The 25462-nt window shown below is 40.9% G+C and overlaps 1 protein-coding gene across 1 annotated transcript in view; it reads right to left on the bottom strand.

The window, feature by feature from the left end:
- Window positions 1-22438, bottom strand: part of fam135b (family with sequence similarity 135 member B) — a 392129-nt gene extending 369691 nt beyond the window's left edge. Inside the window, exon 1 of the mRNA XM_072259585.1 lies at window positions 22245-22438. The gene's annotated coding sequence lies outside the window, so the exon portion shown is untranslated. The remainder of the gene's footprint in view (window positions 1-22244) is intronic.
- Window positions 22439-25462: the final 3024 nt, after the last annotated feature.

Below are 25462 nucleotides of genomic sequence, written 5' to 3'. Positions count from 1 at the left end.
TCATGCGAGGAAAATATGCACTGTGTGTTTAATATTAAATTCGTTAGATAAACCCCTTTAGAAACGAAATTGAGTGTATTAGCTACTTACAAGTGACTTATAGTTGACGTATCACCTATATTCCGGTCACGTTTAACACCTTCCCCCTACCCCCGGGGTCAGCCGGTCCGCAAGAATATTGTCAATATTAAACCGGTCCATGGTGCAAAACAAGTTGGGGACCCCTGATTTAAACTAGCTGGGTGGCTGCCAAGGAGCTACGCTATTGATGTCCTATGTGATGAGGCCAAACTCCCTGTAGACTTGCTTAAAGTTGTAATAGAATAAACATGATAATCTAATGTAAGTACATATTTTAATGTCACATTTGCTGCATATACCCAACTTGGTTTACAGGTTAGACAAAATCACTAAACAAAGTATTACGTACACCCTTGGAGGTCGACGGGGGGGGGGGGGGGGGGGTGGATATAGGTTTGAGGGGAGGCGGGGGCACTACCTCCCTGAAATGAGTTTTTGCAGGGTTGGATGTCTGTCTAAGCATGGTTAGCGTACAACAGCCGTACAATTGAGTGTGATTGATGCTAGTTAGATTTTGTTTGCAACAGTCTCCTGCCCCAGTTAAGCAACATAGTGTTCCTAACAAACAAAGGCAATCCTGCCAATTTTCTCAATTAGTTTTTGTCCTTTAAGGATTATCCCAAATAAGTGGCTGTCCCCATTAACTGATTAACCAGAATTCACATTGTATAAATGTAACCCAGTTAACCAGAATCTACGTTGTATAAATGTAGAGACAACTACTTAAAAGGCAAACAGCATGCAGGAAGTGTGTCCATATGTAAGTTTTGTTTTAACATTATATCCATTATCAACATACAATTTTAATCACCCTACAGCCATCAGGCTCCTGAACAAGCTTGGATAACTTCACTCATCACAACTCTGAACTGATTCCATAACCTACAGACTCACGATTAATGACTCTACAACTCATGTTTTCAGTATTTTTCAAATCACAAACAAGAGAAAATCTGCAGATGCTGGAAATCCAAGCAACACACACAAAATGCTGGAGGAACTCAGCTGGTCAGGCCCCCTTCCTTCTCAGTCCAGATGAAGGCTCTCAGTCCAAAACATCAACTGTTTATACTTTTTCATAGATAATGCCTGACCTGCTTTGGATTTCCAGCATCTGCAGACTTCTTCATGTTTATTATAAAACCTAGTCTTTTGTTTTTATTTATCATACAATTCCAACTCTACTTCAACTTCTGATTAATCTTTGAGAAATAATTGAAAGCCTGTTTTATTCCTGACAGGAAACCCAGCACTAAGTATGACATCAGCTTGTGAGTAATGAGGCATTAAAATATAAAGTACATCAATGTTTCAAATGTAAATGAGAATTCTCTTGTGAATTTATCAGAACAATGTGCAGATTTAAATAAGTAGGGGATGTAGGGTGGTCTTAACTGGAACACCTTGGATGCATTTTCTTCCTTTATACCTACTCACAATTGTATTCATATATCACGCATTTACTTATTGAGATACAGCACAGAAAAGGCCCTTCCAGCCCCTCACACTGCACCACCCAGCAATTCCCCGATTTAATCCTGGCCTAATCATGGAGCAATTTACAGTGACCAATTTACTTACTAACCGGTGAGTCTTTGGACTGTGGGAGGAATCCAGAGCACTCAGAGGAAACCCACGCGGTCATGGGGAAAACATACAAACTCCTTACAGGCAGTGAAGGGAATTGAACCTGGGTCGCTGGTACTATAATGACTATGTGCTAACCACTATGCTACCGTGCCGCCCCAAGACAGACAAGTTATTTTTTTCAAGTCAGACATTAAGCGTTTGCAAAATGACTTAAATTCTGCTTTTCTGATGCTTCCCACCCAATCCTTGCCTCTGCAAAATGTCTGCCATTGTAGTGCAGGTGGTGACAATGGCAACTTCTGCTGTCTCTTATCAAACATAGAGCATACACATACACATCTACAGCACATTGCAGGTCTTTCAGCCCACAATGTTGTGTTGACCATGTAACCATGTAACTGCCTTGAATTTCCCTACAGCATAGCCCTCTACTTTTCTAAGCTCCATGTACCTATCTAAGAGTCTCTTAAAAGACTCTATTGTATCCACCTCCACCACCATCACTGACAGTGCATTCCACGCACCCACCACTCTCTGTGTGAAAAACCTACCCCTGACATCCCCTCTGTACCTACTTCCAAGCCCCTTAAAACTACGCCCCTTCGTGTTAGCCATTTCAGCCCTGGGAAAAAGCCTCTGGCTATCCACACGATCAATGCTCCTCATCATCTTATACACCTCTATCAAGTCGCCTCTTGACATACAAATAGATTAGGCATAAGTGTCCTGAATAGTGGATAACATCGAGGGGCTGAGAGGCCTGATTTTGCTGTGGCATCATTCAGACATGTGTATATTACTTACAAAATCTATCTGCTTAGGTTAGAGTAAATCTGCAGATTACCATTTTCCAGTGATCATTAAATTAAACGCTTGCAAACTGTGCTTCAAGAAAAAGCAAACCTTTTGGGGGTGGAGCTGGTAAAACTAGGGGAAATATTGGAGAGGGAATATTCATGGAAATATTAACATTATAAATAGAGCTTTTCACACTGAAACAAACTGCAACATTTCTAACAAGGTCACAGAAATGAAAATTCATATTCAACAAATCTTGTTCTCCATGCCAATTCATTCTGGGACATGGTCACATATGCCTTTGCCAAAGGTTACAGCACACAATTGGCACATGGTGCAAGAATGGAATAGCTGGCAGGTTACAATCCTTTGGCGCAAAATCAAAGCCATGCCCAAGCATGTTTTCAGTTGTGTACTTCACAACATGGATCACTAGATAATAGTCAGGGGCAGGAACCCTAGTTAATTGTTGCACTCTACAGGAAAATAGCTAGTGAACCCAAAAGCATAGCCTTCACAGGCCTAATTAAAGCACAGGCAACGATGACTGTGAAATCCATCTCGAAAGCTTATAAACAAATATACACAGAAGGTGCTAGCACTGGTAAAACAAAGAAAGCAAATCTCATGAATGTTGCTGATTACTTGCAACAACAGTAATTTCTTATCTTCTTGTTATGAGAAGTTAGGTTGGTTTTAAGTCACGAGCACTGATTTTAACTTTCATAATAGCTGAGTATGGATTAACCGCAGAAGACATACAGTACATCACAGCATTCAACTTGCAATTTCCAACATTATTATAGCACACATAGCAGAACATGTCAGATTCCAATCTTTAAAAGGCAGAACTTTTCCTTAATACATTTAAATCAACCCTGCATGCTGCAAGTAGCAACCTGAATAAAATGTAACTGCGGCTGGGAGTTTATCCCAAGGCTTGAGAAACACAGCAGTGAAACGGAGCGGCGACTGCTATATCTAAAAGGCACGTATTCTTTATGTCAATCATTGTGGCCAAGTGGAGCAGAATGGCTCTCAACAATACCTCAGTGAATTGTTCAGCAATTTCTTTCGGCCTAACCTGAGCTCTGTTAAACAACACCTTCAGCCTAGACTACAGTATGCCCCATGATCAAAGCTGAAGCCCATTCTCCCATTGCTCATCATGACAACCCCCAACATACAGCCTGCTATAATGTCAAGATTCATTTAACCCAAAAAGATCTACACATCAAGCGACTCAGAAAACTCAGGTTCCAAGATATAGAAAAGCAAAAGTGGAAGTCACTTCGCCACTGTCCTTGTGCTTGTTCCTTGAAAGAACCACCCAATCAGTTCTACCCACCAGTGACCTGTACTTTATTCCATTTTCCAGTATACGTGTTTTCCTTTTGAAGCCTGATATTGAATCTGCTCCTACCACCCTTTCTGATAGTGGATTCTCAGTTATAAAGAAATTTTATCACCTCTTAGTTCTTTTTGCCAATTGTCTCAATCCTACAGCTCATGGTTACTGACCTTCTGGAAGTGGAAACAGTTTATCTATATTTAGTTTATTGAAACCCATCATATTTTCAACATTTTCAGTTTTAAGTGCTCCATTTAGTCTTCCATCTCCTCTAGTGTTACCATATAACTGAAATCCCTCATGTAAGTAAATGTCTGCACCTTAATTAGGATACAACAGGTCAATTAACTGGTAAATTCTGCCTAATTTCAAAGATTAACATAATAACTGGAAACCAACTAAGCAAGTTAGTTGATAAATAGGTATTACATTCTGCAGCAAAAGCTAACATGGATAATATATCTGGTATTCCAATGCAGTAATAGTTCACAAATCCAAAAGTCTAACGTACATAGTTTTGTAGCTCGGCTCACAAGCCCTGTACAACTACATGATTTATGCTTATATTGTTCAATCTTTGTGGTGACTTGCACAATCAGTACTCTTGGAGTTTAACGTAATCAAACCTAAAACAATTGTTGCGTTGTTGACTCTACGCCTTTGATTGCAGAATTTCCTTAATTAACTGAATATAAATGCATCATCTGCCTTATATAACTCCACAGCATCAGTCCAGGCTCACAGTTTGCTCATTCACAATGCTACAGTGCTCTATGGATTTGTTGCTATTGGGAAGGGATTAAAAGCAGCTAATAATTTATACCAATTACCACAATCATACATTGAAATGCCAGTTTTGATACCAAAATAAATATAAAGCACTGAGCTATTACCTCAAACTCTGGCAAATATTTTGACCTGAATTGAATAAAACCAGAAACCCCAAATAGAGTAATTAAATTTAGTATTTTACTCTTCATTCCAGATGTCCAACATTAATAAACAAGATTAGGTACTGATTGTATTAACATTAGAACAGTGCAGTACAATGATTGGCCTCACTAATTCTGGAAAAGTTTTCTCGCACTTCCAACTACTTCCATCTATCCACCTATGCTTGCTCCACAGTCATTCTCAGTTAAATGACCTCCTACACACAAGAAAAGCAAAGCACTACAGATCATGAAAATCTGCAATAAATATAGAAACAAGCCAGACATATTCTGCATGTCAAGCAGTATCTGAGAGAATAGCGAAGTTTACTGTTGAGCTGGCTGATAAATGCTGAGTGATTATTAACAACTGCCATCATCACCCACTCTACTACCAGGAAGACTGTGGCATCAATACCTGTGTACCCAAATTCTGAATTTACTTCCAGATTCCAGTCATCAACTCTCACATGCACCATGAACTTGATGGAATCTCCCAGTATTTAATCTTTTGGATCTTGTACCTGTTATGGATCTACAGTCATTAAATAATACAGCACGGAATCAAACCCTTCAGCCCAACATATCTATGCCCCTCAAGATGCCCATCCCAGCTAGTCCAATCTGCTTTCCTGTCCAACCTGCTCATCTGAATGGAGATTTTACAGTAATCAGAAAGAAAGGTAAAAATATGATTTGTTAAACAGCTTATACCATGTATCAGCATTTGCAGCAACATTTCCATTTACTTAGAAGCATTTTAATCAAATACTTAAATCTATTCTTTTTTTATTTGCTAATTTCAGTGCTGATTGGTTTTTGGGTCCTTTTAACTGTCAGAGACACTCAGAAAGTTGTCAACAAAGCTTGACAGACTTGATAGCCATCCAAACTGGCTCTGCCATCTGTCAAAGGTTTACTCAGTCCTTTCATAGGCAGGGCTTGTTCTAATCCAACCACATGACCTAATTACATCATGCAACATCCTTGTGCTACACAGTGCTTTGCCAATTATGAGTTAGTGGCTTTCATCCAGCAAATTTTTCTTCACAGATATTCAGAGGGTAACTGCAGGACAATTGCATATCTCACTGGTGAGTGCTGTTGCCAAGATGCACTCAGCAAAATCCAGGTCAACATTTCAGCTCAGTGTTCTTAAATCAACACTCTAATATCAGATTCACCTTGAACCAGAGATGTCCACCTCTTTTACAACTGTCCATCTGACCTTCTCTAACCGGGGAATATCTATATTTTTAATTCCAAGGCTTTGTTGTTCTAGTTAGCAGGGAAGGCTCTCATTCATGCAAATTTAATTGTTTTAACTAAAATGATAAGTGTGTCTCCTGTCATTAAGAAGCTTTGCATCCATAATCATTAATAAAGAAATGCCCAGTAATTACCCAAAAACAAATGAACAGGGAAATTGTTGATTTAGGAAACTGAAGCTGAGGTTAAATTCAAGAGTGACTCATAAAAGACAAATAATTTGAGGCCGCTATGAACAATAAGCCCTTGCCTATTTGAATTAGTGGAGATCACACACAGCAAATTCATGTTCAGACCTCAATGCCGTGACTGTAGCAGCATTCTAACATTAGAATCAAAGTGTCATAGAGTTATACAGTATGGAGCTAGGACCTTTAACCAAGCTAGTCCTACTTACCTGAATTTCACCCAAATCCCCCTAAACCTTTCCTTTCCATACCAGTCCAAAAGCCATTTAAAATTGTAATTTTACCTTCCTCTACCACTTCTGGCTGCTCATTCCAATTAACTAAGCCACTCTGCATGGAAAACTTGCCTCTCAGGTCCTCTTAAAATCTTCCCTTCTCACCTGAAATCTATGGCATTTAGTTTTAAATTCCCAAACCCTGGGGGAAAAAACCATGATAATCCATCCTACTGAGTGTAATAAACTTCTAAAAGGTAATCCCTCAATTTGCTTCACTCCAGGAATAACAGTTCCAGGCTATCTTATCTCCCTCAAAACTTAAGTGCTCCAGCCCTAGCAACATTCTTGTGAATCTATTTCTGCACCCTCGTTAGCTTAATTACATCCTTCCTATTACACAGCAAACACAATATTTCAAGTCTGGTCTCATAACTCTTGTACTTAATCAAGCCTTAGCCCTGACAAATGTGTCTCAGTGTCTGGAGTACCCTGCACCATCCCCCTCATTCCAGCCTCCCAATCTGGCCAGTAATCATGGGGACTGGGGTGCAGTGCATTCTTTTGTCAGAAAGGTCACACAGAAGAGAAAGTACCTGAGGCAGGAGAAAACTTGAGAGCTGAGGTTCTCCAAGAATGACAGCAGTATTGTCTTAGATATTCATATCCATTTCTATCACATTCTTCAGGACAATTCAAGAAGTTTTGAAACTCTTAAAACTGCATGGTCACCTGGCCATATTCATATCATGAGAGCACAAGAGCTGAATATAGTATTGAGTGTTACAGTAATGGCAATTGAAGACAAAATTATCCTGTATCCTGTTTTAATTCTCACTTCCATCTTTGAAGGAAACTATTTTTATCTGTTATATTACCCAGTTTATTTTGACATAAAGAAAAAAAACTATAGTTGTTGTTAATCTAAAAGTAAAAACAAAAAAAACAGTGCAAGTATTCTACTGGTCTGCCCACATCTGCGGGAAGAGAAATGGACTTACTGTTTCAGGTTCAAAACCCTTCATCAGAACTGGGAAGAACTGTGACTGGTTTATTAACATTAACTTGAATTTCATCAAAATAACATAAAGTTGATGTATGGTATGCTGACTATTGCAAAGCAGAGAAGCTGACCTCTGTAGTAGTTTGCAGAATCTTATAACATGTTCTGTGTTACCAACTGTAAATCAATGTGGAAATTAAATAAAGTTTCATTATACACAGTGCAATTATATTTCTTAGCTTGTGCATTCACTTTATAAATTGCAAAGTGACATACACTCAACCCCAGACTTCACTTTCCATGATCCCCTGTGGTTCTTCCTATAGATGCAGTTTTATTTTACTGCCGATTACTCTGGCCCATCATGGATTATCCCAAACCACTTAACCTTCTGCTGTGAAATGACTTCCCTCTAATCTCAGCAGCTGCAGCAAGGGATTAATTGACGTTTAAGTGGCTTCACAATTATGAAACAGAACAGCATCTGAGCAGGTAGTAGTGAGTGTGACTCTCTGCGGGGTTCATTACAGCTGTCATGAGTCACATTTCTTGAGTATCTCAAAGGGAAAAAAGACAGAAGAAGGTTGAGGTGAGGGAGGAAATGATTGAGAAATGGCGATGTACAGCTTGTAAACTCGACAGTTACAGGCAAAGAAGGGAGTGAAATATGAGAAAACAAACTGCATCTGAAAATACATACACCTTCAATTGAATTCATGCTGTCACTGACCTCTAGCCCTTCCAATAATACTCAACTGTATGTCCTCCAGCGAAAATTAGGATTTGAAGGCAGTGATATAGATCTCCTACCAGCTCCTGCTTCATCAGACTGTGCATCACCTCATCTTGAAAGAACAAGCAAAGTGTCTCCATGACCATCGGGAAATCTCTCTGAGTGGCATTATTAGAGCTGAGAAGCCAAAGGTTTGCAAATGCTAAGGCTGTGCATCTAAAGCTGTTAGTAAGGCAGATCAGAATCTGGTGGGGAAAATGGATTTTATGTAAGAGCGCTGCTGAAAAGACACTGTTAATATTTGTGTCATAGGGCCCTGGGAATTGGTTACGTTTTGACTTAGAAACTTACAGTACAATAATAGGCCCAACTGGCTAAACGAGCCCACGTTGCCCAATTAAACCCACTTGACAATAACCAGTATGTCAATGGAATGTGGGAGGAAACCAGAGCACCTGGAGGAAACCCACATGGTCACAAGGAGAACATACAAACTCCGTACAGACAGCAACGGCAATTGAACCAGTGTCACTGGCATTGTAACCGCATTACACAAGATGCCACACTACATCACCTCTCCATATTAAGTGGTTTAGTTAAAAGGATAAGCATTACAAGATGTATTCACTGACTGAGAACATTATGTAAGGCCTCCAAACTTCCTGTGGTCTCGCAGCCTCCCCCTTGGAGACTTATCTTTGTGCCGTAACCTCCATAGAAATTATTTCTCTTTGCCTACTTCGTACACCTCTCTGCAACTCCTGCACCAAGATCAGCAGTGCAATGCAGAAACTCTCCAACCCTGCTTGCTCCCTTGTGCCATTCTTCTCGTTTAATCAGATCAGAATCACTCCCTACGTGACTGCTGACCACAATGTACATCCTTAATGAGGTACCAGGGAGACTGAAGATGCAGAACATAGTTTGAATCAGATCCAGACACTCATTATTCTATCCCTTGCTGATGCTCCCAGGCAGTCAACATCAGGGTTAATCAATCAAAGTCTTCCTCAACCAGAAACTCTGGATGAACCAAGAGATTCAAAATATATTAAGAGATTGAAAATTCGTGGCATTCTGGAATGGTAACGCAGGGAAGTACAAGTGGTCCAGATATGATCTCTGCAAAGCCATCTCACATGCAGAGCGGCAATTTCAAACTAAGGCAACACACAAAAATGCTGGAGGAAGTTAGCAGGTCAAGCAGCATCAATGGAAATGAAAAGACAGTCAACGTTTCGGGCCAAGACCCTTCTTCAGGACTGGAAAGGAAGGAGACAAGATGCCAAAATAACAAGGTGGGGTTAAGGGAAGGAGGACAGCTAGGGGGTGAGAGGTGAAACCAGGTGGATAGGAAAAGAAAAGTGCTGGAGAGGACAGAATCTGATAAGAGAGGAGGGTGGATCACAGAAAAAAGGGAAGAAGGAGTGGACCCAGGAGAGGTGATAGAAAGGTGAGAAGAGGTAAGAGGCCAGATTGGGGAACAGTAGAAGAAGGGAAGGAAAGTGAAATTGTATTCTCCCGGAAGGAGAAATCAATACTAATGCCATCAGGTTGGAGGCTACCCAGATGGAATATAAGGAATGGGAATGAGAATTGGAATTAAAATGTTTGGCTACCGGGAAGTTCTGCTTGTAGTGAATGCAGCAGAGGTGCTAGATGAAGCAGTTCCCCAATTTACAACAGGTCACGCCAATGTAGAGGAGGCTGCATCGGGAGTACAGGACACAACACCAGCAGATTTGCAGGTGAAGTGATGCCTCACCTGGAAGGACTGTGTGGAACCCTGAATGGAGGTGAGAGAGGAGATGAATGGGCAGGTGTAGCATTTTGACCACTTGCAATGATAAGTGCCTGGAGAGTTATTCGTAGGGAGGGATGAATGAACAAGGGAATCATAGTGGGAGCAATCCCCATAAAAAGCAGAAAGAGAGAGTGAGGTAAATATATGGGTAAAGGTGGGATCCCTTTGGAGAAGGCGGAAGTTGCAGAGGATGATGAGTTGGATGCGAAGGTAAGAACAAGAGGAACCCTGTCACTGTTAAGGTGGCAGGAAGATGGGGTGAGCAGGGATGCTCAGGAAATAGAGGAGATGCTGGTGAGGGCTGTGCCAATGGTGCACTAAACTTGAATCACAGAAGGATGTTCTGTGAAAGGCTGAAATGTCCCTAAAGCAAAGATAAGCAACATAATTGACAACAGGGACTCCTAGATAAGCTCAATGGCTTTTACGCTCACTTTGACTAACAGAACAAGGAGGGTCCTTCAAAAATCCCCACAGCCTTTGATCTCAGTGTCTGAGGCTGACATGAGAGCATTCTTCAGGAGGGTAAATCCATGGAAAGCACCTGGCCCAGATGATGTACCTGACCAAGTTTTGAAGACTTGTGCTAATCAATTGGCTGCAATGTTTATGGGTATCATCAAACTCTCGCTTTGGCAGTCTGAGACACCCACCTGCTTCAAGCAGGCTTCAATTATTTCAGTGCCCTGAAACAGCATGGTAATTATAAGATAGGTGAGTAGGCAGAGGAGGTGGTAAGAAATAATATTAAATGATTGGAAAGAGATGACATAGGATTGGGAGGTGTAGAGTCTCTATGGGTTGAGTTAAGAAATGGCAAGGGAAAAAGGATTCTTAATGGCAGTTGTATACAGGCCTCTAAACAGCAGCTGGGATGTGCATTACAAATTACAGCAGAAGATAGAAAAGGCAGTGTCATGATAATTACTAGGGATTTTAACATAAAAGTGGATTGGGAAAACCAGGGCAGTACTGGACCTCAAGAGAGAGAATTTGTAGAATGTCTAAGGGATAGCTTTTTAGAACAGCTTGTTGTTGAGCCCACTTGGGGATCGGCTGTGCTGGATTGGGTGTTATGCAATGATCTGGAGGTGATAAGAGAGTGTAAGGTTAAGGAGCACTTAAGCAACAGTGATCACAATATGATCAAGTTAACATTGAAATTTGAGAGGGAAAAATAAAATCCAATGTATCAGTATTTCAGTGGAATAAAGGAAATTACAAAGGCATGAGAGGAGAATTGGCCAAAGTTGACTGGAAAGAGACATTTGTAGGAAAGACAGCAGAGCAGCAATGGCTGGAGTTTCTGTGAACAATGACGGAAGTGCAAGACAGATATTTTCCAAATAAGAAGAAATTTTCAAATGGAAGAAGGACACTACCATGGCTGACGAGTGAAGTCAGAGCCAAAGTAAAAGTAAAAGAGATGGCATACAGGAAGCCAGAGCTGGTGGGAAGATAGAGGATTGGGGAGTTTTTAAAAACTTGCAGAAAGAAACTAAGAAGGTCATTTGGAAGGAAAAGATGAATTATAAGAGGAAGCTGGTGACTAATATCAAAGAAGATACTAAAAGCTTTTTTAAGTATATAAAGGTTAAAAGAGAGTCAAGGGTAGACAAAGGACCGATACAAAATGATGCTGATGCAGAGATGGCAGATGAACTGAATGTGTATTTTGCTTCAGTCTTCACAGTGGAAGACGTCTGCAGTATACCGAACATTCAAAAGAGTCAGGGAAGTGAAGTTTGTGCAGTGAAAATTACGGCTGAGAAGGTGCTCAGGAAGCTTAATTGTCTGAGGGTGGATAAATCTCCTGGACCTAATGGAATACACCCTCGGGTTCTGAAGGAAGTAGCTGGAGAGATAGCTAAGGCATTAATGATGATCTTTCAAGAATCGATAGATTCTGGCATTGTACCGGATGAATGGAAAATTGCAAATGTTACTCCACTATTTAAGAAGAGTGAGAGGCAGCAGAAAGGAAAATATAGACCTGTTAGCCTGACATCAGTGGTTGGGGAGTTGTTGGAATTGATTGTTAGGGATGAGATTACAGAGTATCTGGAGGCACATGACAAGATAGGCCAAAGCCAGCATAGTTTCTTGAAAGGAAAATCCTGCCTGACAAACCTGCTGCAATTCTTTGAGGAAGTTACAAGCAGGGTGGACAAAGGATATGCAGTAGACGTGGTGTACTTGGATTTTCACAAGGCCTTTGACAAGGTGCCGCACATGAGGCTGCTTAGCAAGGTAAGAGCCCATGGAATTACAGGGAAGTTACTAGCGTGGGTGAAGCATTGGCTGGTCAGCAGAAAACAGAGAGTGGGAATAAAGGGCTCCTATTCTGGCTGGCTGCCTGTTACCAGTAGAGTTCCACAGGGGTCGGTATTGGGATGCTGCTTTTTACGATGCATGTCAATGATTTGGACTATAGGGTTAATGGATTTGTGACTAAATTTGCCGATGATACAAAGATAGCTGGACAGCAGGTAGTGTTGAGGAAAGAGACGGTCTTCAGAGAGACTTAGATAGCTTAGGGCAATGGGGAAAGAAGTGGCAAATGAAATATAATGTTGGAAAGTGTATGGTCACGCACTTTGGTGGAACAAATAAACGGGCAGACTATTATTTAAATGACGAGAGAATTCAAAATGCAGAGATGCAAAGGGACTTGGGAGTCCTTGTACAAGATACCCTAAAGGTTAACCTCCAGGTTGAGTCGGTTGTGAAGAAGGCGAATCCAATGTTGGCATTCTTTTCTAGAGGTATAGAATACAAGAGCAGGGATGTGAAGTTGAGGCTCTATAAGGCACTCGTGAGACCACACTTGGAGTATTGTGAGCAGTTTTGGGCTCCTTATTTTAGAAAGGATATACTGACATTGGAAAGGGTTCAGAGAAGATTCACGAGAATGATTCCAGGAATGAAAGGGTTACTCTATGAGGAACGTCTGGCAGCTCTTGGGCTTTATTCCCTGGAGTTCAGGAAAATGAGTTGGGATCTCATAGAAACATTCTAAATGTTAAAAGGCCTGAACAAATTAGATATGACCAAGTTATTTCCCATGCTACGGGAGTCCAGGACAAGACAGCATGACTTCAGGATTGAAGAATGTCCATTTAGAATAGAGATATGGAGAATAACTTTAGTCAGAGGGTGGGAAATCTGTGGAATTTGTTGCCACGAGTGGCTGTGGAGGCCAAGTCACTGGGTGTATTTAAGGCAGAGATAGATAGGTTCTTGATTAGCCAGGGCATCAAAGGGTGAAAGCAGGGGAGTGGAGATGACTAGAAGAATTGGATCAGCCATGATTGAATGGTGGAGCAGACTCGATGGGCCGAATGGCCTACTTCTGCTCTTATATCTTATGGTCTTATGGTCTGATTATCCAGTAACACTTAAATCAACTGTGAACCGAATTGAGAGGATGGTCAAGAAGCATATCAACTGGTCCTTGAAGTATGACCTGGATCCACTCCAATTTGCCTACCATTGCAACAAGTTGAAAACAGATGCCATTTTATTGGATCCTCACTCAGCTCTGGAACACCTGAACAATAAATGTGCATACATCAGAAAGCTCTTCATTGACTACATCTCAGCATTCAACGCTATCATCCCCTCAAAAAGGTCACTAAGCTCCAAGACCTGGATCTCAATACCTCCCTGTGCAACTAATCCTCAATTTCCTCAGTGGCAAAGCCCAGTCAGTACAGATTGGCAACAACATTTCCTCACCATCAACAATGGTGCAGCACAAGGCCCCTTGCTTTACTCACTTTATACTTATGACTGTGTGTCTCAGTACAGCTCCAATGCCACATTGAAATTTGCTAACAACACCACAGTCAATGGCTGAATCAAAGATGGTGACAAAGCAGCATATAGGAGGGAGATTGGAAATCTGGCGGAGAGGTGCCACAACAGCAATCTCTCACTCAACATCAGCAAAGCTGAAGAACTGATTATCAACTACGGGAGAAAGAAGCCGGAGGTCCATGATTCAGTCCTCATTAGGGGATCACTGGTGGAGAGGGTCATTAACCTTAAATTCCCTGACATTGCCACATCACCACAAAGAAGGCACAAAAGCACCTCTACTTTCTTAGGAGTTTGTGTAGATTCGGCATGATATCAAAAATATCAAACAACTTCTATAAGTGCACCTTGGTTGCATCAAGACTTTGTATGGAAACACCAATGCCCAGAAATGGAAAATATTACAGAAAGTGATGGACATAGGGGCCGTGCACAATCCTGATTTGATGGAGACAGACATGAGAAGCACAGAGGAACGTCTGGAGAAACCTCTGAAATGCCCGCTTTGCTGCCGCTGCTACTGTGCAATTGAGAATCTCCAGAGGGGAAGGCCCCAGATCCTCGGCTTTGCCTATTGCCTATTGCTGGGGCTGGAGTCGAAGCGCTTGGCAGTGATGGTGCTCGGTGCTCGGTGCCAGAGGGCTGGTCGGAGGCTCGAAGTTTTCAGACGGACTCAAGAGTTGGCTGTGGTCGGGTGCTTCCAGGGTGCTGCACTGGCAAGTTTGCGGCGCTGAAAGCTCATGGCAGGAAGAGAGTTTTTCTTCCTTCTACCGTCTGCATGAGATGATGGGACTTTCGAGAGACCTTGAGACCTTTTTTTTACTGTGCCCATGGTCTGTTCTTATCAAATTACGGTATTGCATTGCACTGTTGTATCTATATGTTATAATTTTGTGGTCTTTGTCAGTTTTTTAGTCTTGTTTGTCTTGTGTTTCTGTGATATCATTCTGGAAGAACATTGTACCATTTCTTAATGCATGCATTACTAAATGACAATAAAAGAGGACTGTGTGTCCTCATAATCTAATCTAATCTAATCTAATCTAACATAGCCTAGTCCATCACAGGGAAAGCTCTCTTCACCAGTGAGATTACTTATATGGAGTGTTGCCACAAGAAAGCAGCATCCATCATCAAGGATCCCCACCACCCAGGCTATGCTCTCTTCTTGCATTGGGTAGGAGGTACAGATGCCCTAGGTCCCACACCACCAGGTTAAGGAACAGTTATTAACCCACTACCATCAGGCTCCTGAACCAACGTGATTCACCACAACTGATCTGATTCTAAGACCTACAGACTCACTTTCAAAGATTCATTTCAAAGATTCCTTACAAGTCATGTCCTCAGTATTAATTTTTTGTTTGCACAATTTGATTTCTTTTGCATATTGGTTGTCTGTGAATCTTTGCAAATGCTTTCAAAAAATGAATCTCAAGGCAGTGTATGGTAATTTTGATAATAAATTTATTTTGAACTTTAAACCCTGTCTGGAAAATGAATCATTCAAATGAACAGGCATTATTAAGATAACATGATCTCTCTCTCTAAACAATTGTTTAATAATTGTTAATCAGACATGGTGATTTCCATGTTCCATTTTGACAGCTATCGGAATTCAACTTCCTTAAATTTCTAAAAGAAACTGATTCCAAACACAAGAAGAACATCCTTCAACAGTACCACAGCATTTCTCACTTCCTTTTGAACAGTTTAACATAATTTCTGAAAGACAGAAAGTGTGACAGCACAAGATTCTCTGAGTGTGTCACTGGTGTGTTGACCTAGCTTATGTGTCCAAATTTTGGATAAGGCTTGAACTACAGCCAAATATTGCAGAAGCTGATTATTTAGTTGTTGCAACATCAGGCCAAATAAATCACTATAGAAACTGTAGTGAAGATTACAATTAGCAAGCAGTCTGACTTGAGCATAGCATCTTGATTGCCCACCTCATAAATGCAGCAACATTCACTAAAACAGTCATTTGAGCTAAAGCAAAGCACTTCTGCATTTCTTTTTTTGGTAGTCAGCTTGAAGTGATAGTTATCGCAATCCTCTAAAGGTTTGCACCTCACAGCACAGTTTTAACACTATGTTGTTCCCGATGGATTAATTGATTTATGCAGTGCCAGTAACAATAGCATTGCATCAGTGATCTAACATTGCTACAGCGAAACATCAGAGATGCCAGTGCACTATTCCCATCAGGTTCAGAATAGCAGGTGAAATCCACTCAGTGTCACATGTGCCATAAATTCACAACAGAAAACAGAATGATGACATTTATTTTAAAGTTCTTCATGAAAGTAATACAATCTGGCCTCAGAGGAACTTATGCAGACTATCAAAATTTTACTCATATTCAATTTTATCCTAAGTAGAATACCAAGTATTTCTAAATGATATCGCAAGGCACATTCTAATTTCACAGCAGAAAGTTCTTACACAACCACTTATAGTTATGTACGCTTATTTTGGTCAGCTGCCAGCAGTAACATTCGTATTGAGATCCACCCCATCCCACACGAGCAACTTCTGACATCCTTCTTGGCATGTCAAATAGAAATGCTTCTAGTTCTGGTCATATTGATGTAATTTAAATGTATAGCTAATATTCAGTAAAGCACACTAACTTCCTGACTTTCCTATCCACCATCTCACTATCCCCGCACTACAACCTCCCTTTCCAATTTTCTGTCATTTCCTACCATCCCCACTGAAAAGCAATGAGCTGTGATCCAAGTAAAGTTCCACAGCTGACAGCAGCTCTCTTATATCTCTTATATTTTATATAATTGACCATCTATTATTGTGAACCTAATTTTTTTTTAAATCATTGAGTTACAGCTGAACTTAATTTTGATCTGACCCAGATTCTTTTATAAAGGGGTCACTGGATCTTACTTCCCACCTCAATGTGAGTCCCCAGAACACTTACGGGCCATCCAGTGAGTCTGCTGTCATTCATTAAAAATCATGGTTAATCTTCTGCCTCAATGCCAGTTCCAAGGTTGTCAAGCCGAGGGGTGGTAGTGGGGACAAGCTTCCACTACCTAAAAGTGCTCCTCACGGCATGTGCCTCAAATAGCCTCTGATAACCAAGTCCAACTCCTGGCCTTCTCGTGTGGCTTAGCCTCTAAGCCTGGAGGAACCGTTTCTACTGACAGGAGAAGGGGTGAAGGCGGGGCCTGGCACCTTAAAACCAGTGCTCCGGGTAGATGGAGCTCATCAGCCTGGGAAGGCGGTCCATCTAAGAGAGGGAGAACTCTGATTTCACACCTCTGCTGCCTTGCAGCCATACCCACACATGGAAAAGGCTTCGGGAGTAAATCCTGATGACAAATGCGGAACTGGAGTCCCTAAGGCAGTCCAACGTTATCTTCAACCTCACTCTGGCAACTCCTGCAACGACACTGGTGCCAAGCTGCATCGGCCCTTGCCCTTCCCTTGGACAACATCGGTGTCGTGGAGAGGGGAGACTTGCTGCATGAGCAACTGCCGGTCTTCCATACAACCTTGCCCAGGCCTGCGCCCTGGAGAGGACACTCCAAAGACTTTCCAGGCGCAGATCCATGGTCTCGCGTGACTAACAGATGCCACCAGTGCCAGTTTCCAGTGCTCTCTACAAATCCTTGATTCCTCAATATCCAGAAAACTATCCATCTCTTTCATAATGAACACAAAATCTCAGCTTCCACAGTCATCTAGAGTACAGAATTCTGAAGGTTCACAAGCCTCAGATTTTCCCTTAATATCTGTCCTAAGTGGTCCATCCCTTATTCTGAAAATGGTCCTAGACTTCTAAACCAGAGGAAGCAACCTCCCTGTATCTTGAATGCAAAGCTCTTCAAAAAATGGAATCTTTTGACATGATCTCTTGTCCTTCTTTTAGACTCTAGAGCAAAACAGCTACTAGTAATGGCGATCTTTGCTACATTTTTTTCAATGGTAAGTATGTCCCTTCATAGGTAAGGAGATTAAATTTACAGTCAGTGCCATGTGTAGTCTCAATAAGGCCCTACAGAACTGCAATAAGAATTCCTTTATCCTCTAAATAAAAATTCTCATGGCATACCATTTGCACTCCCAATCATTTGCTGTGCCTGCATGTTGGTTTTGAGCAATTTCAGAAACAGCTAAGTTCCTTTGAACAACAACACCTCTCATCATTTAGCAAATACTCTGCTTTTCTGTTTTATGCACCAAATTGTATGTACTCGGGCTTTCCCATATTTTATCTGCTACATTCTCAGTCACTCACTTAGAAACTTGAAAAAATGATATATGGCTGTACAGCACTTCATTAATCTGTCCTATTGTCCATGATATCAGATGTAGCTCAGTAATAATACTTGGTTCCAAGTCAGGGACTGTGAGCTCAAATTCTACTCCCAAAAAAAACAGCACAAAATCTAGTCTAATATGCTGAACAAGTACTGTGGCAATACTGTATTATATGATGTCCTGTAAACAAAAATCCTACTGCATTTAGTGAAAAGGTGGAAGTACTTCCAGGAGAATTTGTGCTCAACAGTATCAATAAAATAGATGTTCTGATCTTTGATGTCATTGCTGTTTGTGGATGCATGGTGTATGTAAATTGCTTGATATATTTTCGATATTACAATGATGACCACAATTAAAAAAGCGTTCAATTGCTCAAAAATTGCAATAGGATCATAAAAAGTACTGAATAAATCCAAGTGTTTCTTTCTCTAATTACAATTAAATTGCTTGATATAAATCAGAATACAGTTTTAAAAATATTTTTTATAAATTGTAGATTCACTATTTATGAACATGATAGCTTGGTGAAATATTCATGTTCAGCTCACTTTATTCATTTCTCTAAAATATATTAATTTCATATATTCACACATCAAACAAATTAACTCAAATTAATTAAGTCCTGATGAAGGGTTTCAGCTTCAAATGTCGACTGCTTATTCATCTCCATAGATGCTGCCTGATCCACCGAGCCCATTCAGAATTTGGTCTGTGTTGCAAATAATTATTTCTACCAAATCAATATTGTTTTCTTAGGTTTATACCAAAATATTATTTGGACCCCTGTGGCAGATGTCTTTCATAGTAGACTGTCAGAATTTCAAAATGATTGGCGTAGGAAGTTTCTTAAATCCACTGAAACTGTATAATGTAATCTGCAGTTACAATTGTCAACAGTTTTGGGCCCCATATCTCAGAAAAATGTGTTGTCATTGGAGAGAGTCCAAAAGAGGTTCACGAGGATGATTCCAGGAATGTAGGGATTAACATATCAGGAGTGTGCGACAGCTTTGGGCCTGTACTCACTGGAATTTAGAAGAAAGCAGGGGGATCTCATTGAAATCTACTGAATGGTGAAAGGATAAATAGGGTGGATGTGGAAAGGATGCTTCCTATGGTGGGGATATCCAGAACTAGAGGACAGAGGCTCAAAACTGAGAGGCAACTTTTAGAACGGAGGTAAGGAGGAATTATTTTTAGCCAGAGAGTCGTGAATCTGTGGAATACTCTGCCATAGACTGTGGTGGAGGCCAAATCCATGTGTATATTTAAGGCGGAAGTTGATTGTTTCCTTATTGGTCAGAGCATCAAAGGATATGGTGATAAGGGAAGTGAATGGGGTTGAAGGGGATCTGGGATCAGCAATGATAGAATAGCAGAGAAGACTTGATGGACTGAATGGCCTAATTCTGCTTTTATGCCTTATGGTCTTATGGTCTACAATTATACAACTTGCTGTTCCAAATCGAGTTGCAACTGGTGATGTAATTTGAGATAATACTGTTCATTAAAAAGGTTAAATCATCTACTAATTTAAATTAAGCAACAGAATAGTAACGCAATCTAAAATTTCCCAAAATAATAAAGTTATCAGAATATTTGAATTAATAGCAGCTGGCATGATAGAAAACTTACTTGAACCATTCACTGTCGCTGTCTTGCTAATCAGCAGTGCTCATGGTCAGACTAAATTAAGGTACTGAATAGTGTTGCATAAAAGAAACAGATTGTATAACATTGAACGTCTATTGGCACAGCTCCAATTTTTCCAACAAAATGATCAAAATCATTGCACAAATTAAAACTTGTAATACCATTGCTTGAACTGAGTAGGGTTGCTGGACTTAAGTCAGTCTTGATACAGATTGGTATTCTGGTCTGAATGCCCTGAGTGGCAAAAAAAAAGGGAAATGGGTACTTTTCTTGTTATCTATATGCAGAATTGTATTTGCCAATATATAATTCAAAAGACACCGTGTTGTTTGTGGACACATCCTGAAGGCAACATTGAGTGTAGCCGTATCAAGATATGATAAAACACTGGATGTGCAAATGCAAAGTGTCCTACCTGTTGCAAAGCATATGTCTAACCTTGTTGACATGCAATGCTCCACTCAATTGGATCATTTGTAGAAAAGTTTATTCAGAGGACTACCTTTGACCACAAGTCAATCAGTGATCTGCACAGAATATCCTCAAGTCTTTGCAGTTAAGAACAACTGTGGTGTGCACATACAAACATACACATTCTCAGAAATGCAAATTAAAACATACATAAACTGTTAATGGTAGGTTATCACCTTGGCCAGAACAGTGACATAACAGGTAGTGCTGCTGCTGTGTAGCTCCAGTGACCTGTGTTCAACCATGACCATGAGCTCCTCTTAATGGAGTTTGTATGTTCTCCCTGCAATAGCATGGGTTTCTTCCATGTGCCCCAGATCCACATCCCACATCCCACAGATCTTCACATCACTTAAGTGTCTACTCTGAATTGTCCCTATAGATGGAAGTGGGTGGCAGAAGAAGTTTGTGGTGATGGGTAGAATAGGTCAAATTGGTGGGAAAATGGGACAGGTTGAAATTTTTAATGAGTAAAGTATATGTTGAGTGGAGAAGGCTGTTCAACCTCAAATTTATATCAGAAAATCTAAAATATATGGTGTGTACATGCAAACATACACATATACACAGATGTGTGAGTACACTAATACATAGATCCTGTACTGATCATTGTAACATCTAAACATGCCTATCCACATACCCATATTTATTTATCTATATGCATGTGTTATTATGTTTACATGTATAAATATATGATGTTGTGCATATGCATGTATACAGGACCAGATATGTGGACAAATATATGAAGATGAGGACTTACATCACCAAGGCATAGAAGACTACCATCCAAGTGTGGTGAACTGATTACTATAGATAGGTATTTCATTGACTTCATGGGCATAATGGACTAAAAGGCTGGTTTCTCTGCTGTATAACTCTACAGCACATGCATACACGGGTAGGTGATGCATAAAGTTACGCACACATACATACATGTCCAAATTTGGACATATGCAAATGTACATACAAAATACATGAATGCATAGATAAACACGTATATATGCACTGTATACACACAAATTCAAATCACATAAACAAAATTAACATCCATATAATCATGCACACGAATAGAATTTGAGGTTAAGTTTGAGCAATCATGGGCCAATGAATTCGGAGTGATGTAGCTACCATCAAAAGGGACACCGCTATGTATTAAAGGCCCGATCTGATTCACAGTACGTGGTCTGAATAATATCAATGGCATAACGATGCCATGAATATATTGACTACATGTGGAACCCTCGTCTTTCTGTAAATCTCAAAAGAGAAAAAAATGAAAGATAATGAATCACCCTCTAACTGACCCCTATTAATTATTTGTATATAATATAAAGCTTTAACTGGTTGTATTTACAGTTTAATTCGTCCTTCACCCGGATTTTTCTTAAAACAATATGCAACCTATAAAGCCAGACACGTTCATTTCAGAACTTTCCAAAAAAAACCCCAGATCTGGCCGCAATGAAACATGACTTTAACAAAACTGCGTCGAAGACTTGTTTCACACTCGCCGCCCCCTTCGGGTTCTGATGTTTTTGCGCCTGTCACCGTTTCGGTGAGCTGCAGAGACGCGCACTAAAGAGGGTTAAACGCAGAAGACAAGCTGCATTATAGTATTGTGCTACCACCTTCACTCGGTGCTCAGTGCGGTGACACCGTAGCCTCCCCGTCGCTCCTGGTGTAACACTTCAATCCGCAGCGTAAAAATCATCGCCACCGGCTGAGTCGCTCTCACATCGGATGCGTATACTCCAGCACCCAGCGCAAAATGAATGGATCGATTTCATTGAAATATGTATTCGAAAAAGCCCGAAAATATGAGGCAATCTAGCCAACATGTTTCACAAAGTGAAAAGTCCATTCATTGATCTTTACGATTCCACGTTGCGTTAACATGTAATAGACATTTTTCTTTAAACACGTGGCAGGTATTAGACATTCACATGTATACACATAAGCACCTTGTTATATGTATCTGTCTACTAATATATGCAGTTATACGTATATACACATATTGAACATATACATAACAATCACTATCTCCTACCTGTTTTCCGAGATCTGCAGATTCTCCCCTTCCAGACGGAAGATCGTCCTTCTTGATTTTTTTTCTGTTATTTGATTAATTCCCCTGTTCCCATGTTTGCCCAATTATAAATGGATTGTTGGAATTTATTACATGCCTGTCCCCTCCAGGAGACTCGTTGTGTTCCTTGCAGCTAAGATCTCTCTCTCTCGCTCCCTCTCTCTCTTGGTACAGAATTGTTGTGAAGGAAATTTCTTCTGGGCTGCTGACGTCACGTCAGTCACAGCAACAACTAAAACCCAGCAACGAAAAGTAATGAGAAAGTGAAGAGACGCGCGGCCAACTGCATTAGAACCCGGAGTTCCAGTCGTCTGTTTCTGCCGACCGTTCGCACATGGAGTGGGTGGCCAAGCGCGTGTGGTTTCTGAGCAACAGCTCACAACACCATCACTAGCCAAAATATTACAAGTGGTGAAGCACAATGCGAGAGGAAGAGGTTAGAACCGAAAGGCTGACTTTTCCACAGGTCCTCATTGAGATGAACAAAGGTGGCCAGAGTGAGCAAACTTTTAACAGAGCACCGATCTACTGGATGGAGGAACTCAGCAGGTCAAGTAGCATCCGTGGGAGGAGAGGAGCTGTCGGTGTTTCAGGTCACGACCCAGTGTGAGGACTTGAGAGTCTCACTCTCTCCTCCCACCGATGCTGCTTAACATGCTGAGTTCCTCCAGCAAAGTGGAGACACATGAGAGTGCAGTTGCTGGAATCTGAAACAACTGACAAAACATTGGAGGAAGTCAGCTGGTGGAGCAGCATCTCTAGGAGGAGAGAGGGAGATTCTCTTCATTCCATCTTTTAGGTCTTGAACTGCAATGTCGACTGTCCATTGTCCTTCTATAGTTGCTGCCTGGTCTGCTGAGTTCCTCCAGTGTTTTGTGTGGAGATTCTGCCAGCAGATTGTCGCTCCAGATTCTAGCATCTACAGTTTGCGTCATCCTTTCAGCAGAGATGTTGCTAACATTGAACCGCCAGCTCATGGACCCAATACAGAATACAGAGGAGGTGGTGCTGGCTGCCTTGAAGCAAATGAGAGTGGATAAATCCCCAGGGTCTGACAAGGTGTTCCTTCAGACCCCATGGGAGGCTAGTGCAGAAATTGCAGGGGACCTAGCAGAGATATTTAAAACATCTTTAGTGTGTTGCTGGAGGATTGGAGGATTGCTGATGTTGTTCCATTGTTTCAAAGATCGAAGTTCAAAGTCAATTGATTATCAAAGTACATACTGTATAGGTCACCATATGCAACACTGAGAATAATTTTCTTGTGGGCATACTCAATAAACCTTTAGAATAATAACCCATAACAGAATCAATGAAGACTTTTTGAAAGTGAGTCCATTGGTTGAGGAAACATTTCAATGGTGGGGCAAGTGAAGTTTCAAGAGCCTGATGGTTGAGAGTTAGTAACTGTTCCTGAACCTGTGGTGTGAGTCCTGAGGCTCCTATACCTTCTTCCTGATGGCAGCAGCAAGAAGAAAGCATGTCCTGGGTGATGGGGGTCCCTGACGATGGATGCTGCTTTCCTGCAACAACACTTTGTGTAGATGTGCTCAGTGGTGGAGAGGTCTTTACCAGTAATTGACTCAGCTCCAAGAATAAGCCAGGAAATTATAAGCCAGTGAACGTGATATCAATAGTGGGAAGGTTATTGAAAGGTATTCTAAGGGACTGAAAATATAACTATTTGAATAGACTGGGACAGATTAGGGATAGTCAACATGGCTTTGTGCATGGTAAATCATGTGTAACTAATCTTACAGAGTTTTTCAAGAAAGTTACCAGGAAAATTGATGAAGGCAAGGCGGTGGTTATTGTCTACATGGACTCTGGCAAAGCCTTTGACAAGTTCCCGCAAGGGATGTTGTTATGAAGGTTCAGTAACTTGACATTCAAGATGAGGTAGTAAATTGGATTAGACATTGCCTTTGTGACAGAAGCCAGATAATGATAGTAGAAGGTTGCCTCAGTGACTGGAGGCCCATGACTTGTAGTGTGCTGCAGGAATCAGTGCTGCATTAAACTGGATAAACTGGATCAGCAAATTTGCTGATGACTCAAAGATCGGGGCTGTAGTTAATAACAAGGAAGCCTATCAAAGCTTGCAGCGGAATCTGAACCAGCTGGAAAAATGGGCTGTAAAGTGGCAGATAGAACTTAATGCAGACAAGTATGAAGTGCTGTGCTTTGGGAGGACTAACCACGGTTGGTCTTACAGGGCTAGCGGTAGGGCACTGAAGAGTGTGGTAGAATAGAGGAATCTGTGCAGATAAAGTTGGAATTCAATTGTAAACAAGATGGGACAGCGGAAACCTGATTGGATGAGGACTAGCCAATCCAGAGGGATGGATGACGGGGATATATGTTACTACCAAACTAGACATGCCTAGGCAGCATCCCTGATGAAGATGGAAGAGTTTGTCTTGAACTTCTAGTTAAAATTGATGCCTGTATCCAGCCAGAAGCCCCAAGAAGAGCTATTTGTAATATACGCCAGGAAAGCACTAGATCCTTTTTTCATATTGATGAATCTTAATTTGGAGTATTCTGTCCAGTTTTGGTCACCTACCTACAGGAAAGTTGTAAATAAGAATGAAAGTGTGCAGAGAAAATTTTAAAGGACTTGAGGACCTGAGTTATAGGGAAAGGTTAAATTGGTTAGGATTTTATTCGCTAGGATGTAGAAGATTGAGGGGAGATTTAAAGGAAAATTATGAGGAGTATTTATAAGATAAATGTAAGCAGGCTTTTTCCACTGAGGTTGGGTGAGATAATGTACAACAAGAGGTCATGGATTAAGGGTGAAAGGTGATATGTTTAGGGGGAACATCAATGAGAACTTTAGCACTCAGATGATGATGAGAGTGTGGAACGAGCTACCAAGGTAAATGGTGGATAGAGTGTTGATTTCAACATCTAAGAGAAGTATAGATGGGACAGATATGGAGAGCTATGTGCAGATCAATGGGATTTGGCAGATTAATAGTTCTGCATGGATTGGATGGGTCAAAGTGCCTGTTTCTGTGTTATAGTGTTCTATGATTCAATGACCAATGTTACTTAGATTATCTGATTATTTATTACCACTGATATTTGGACATGTGAAAACCTTCTTTTCTGCAGAACTGCTTCTGCTTCTTTGGTTTTAAAGTGCCTTTGAATGCCTTGAGGTCACATAAAAT

Source organism: Mobula birostris, chromosome 1 (assembly GCF_030028105.1).
Source record: "Mobula birostris isolate sMobBir1 chromosome 1, sMobBir1.hap1, whole genome shotgun sequence".
Lineage (NCBI taxonomy): Eukaryota > Metazoa > Chordata > Chondrichthyes > Myliobatiformes > Myliobatidae > Mobula > Mobula birostris.
The sequence above is the reverse complement of the archived record's forward strand: the minus strand, read 5'-3'. Positions and strand labels throughout refer to the sequence as shown.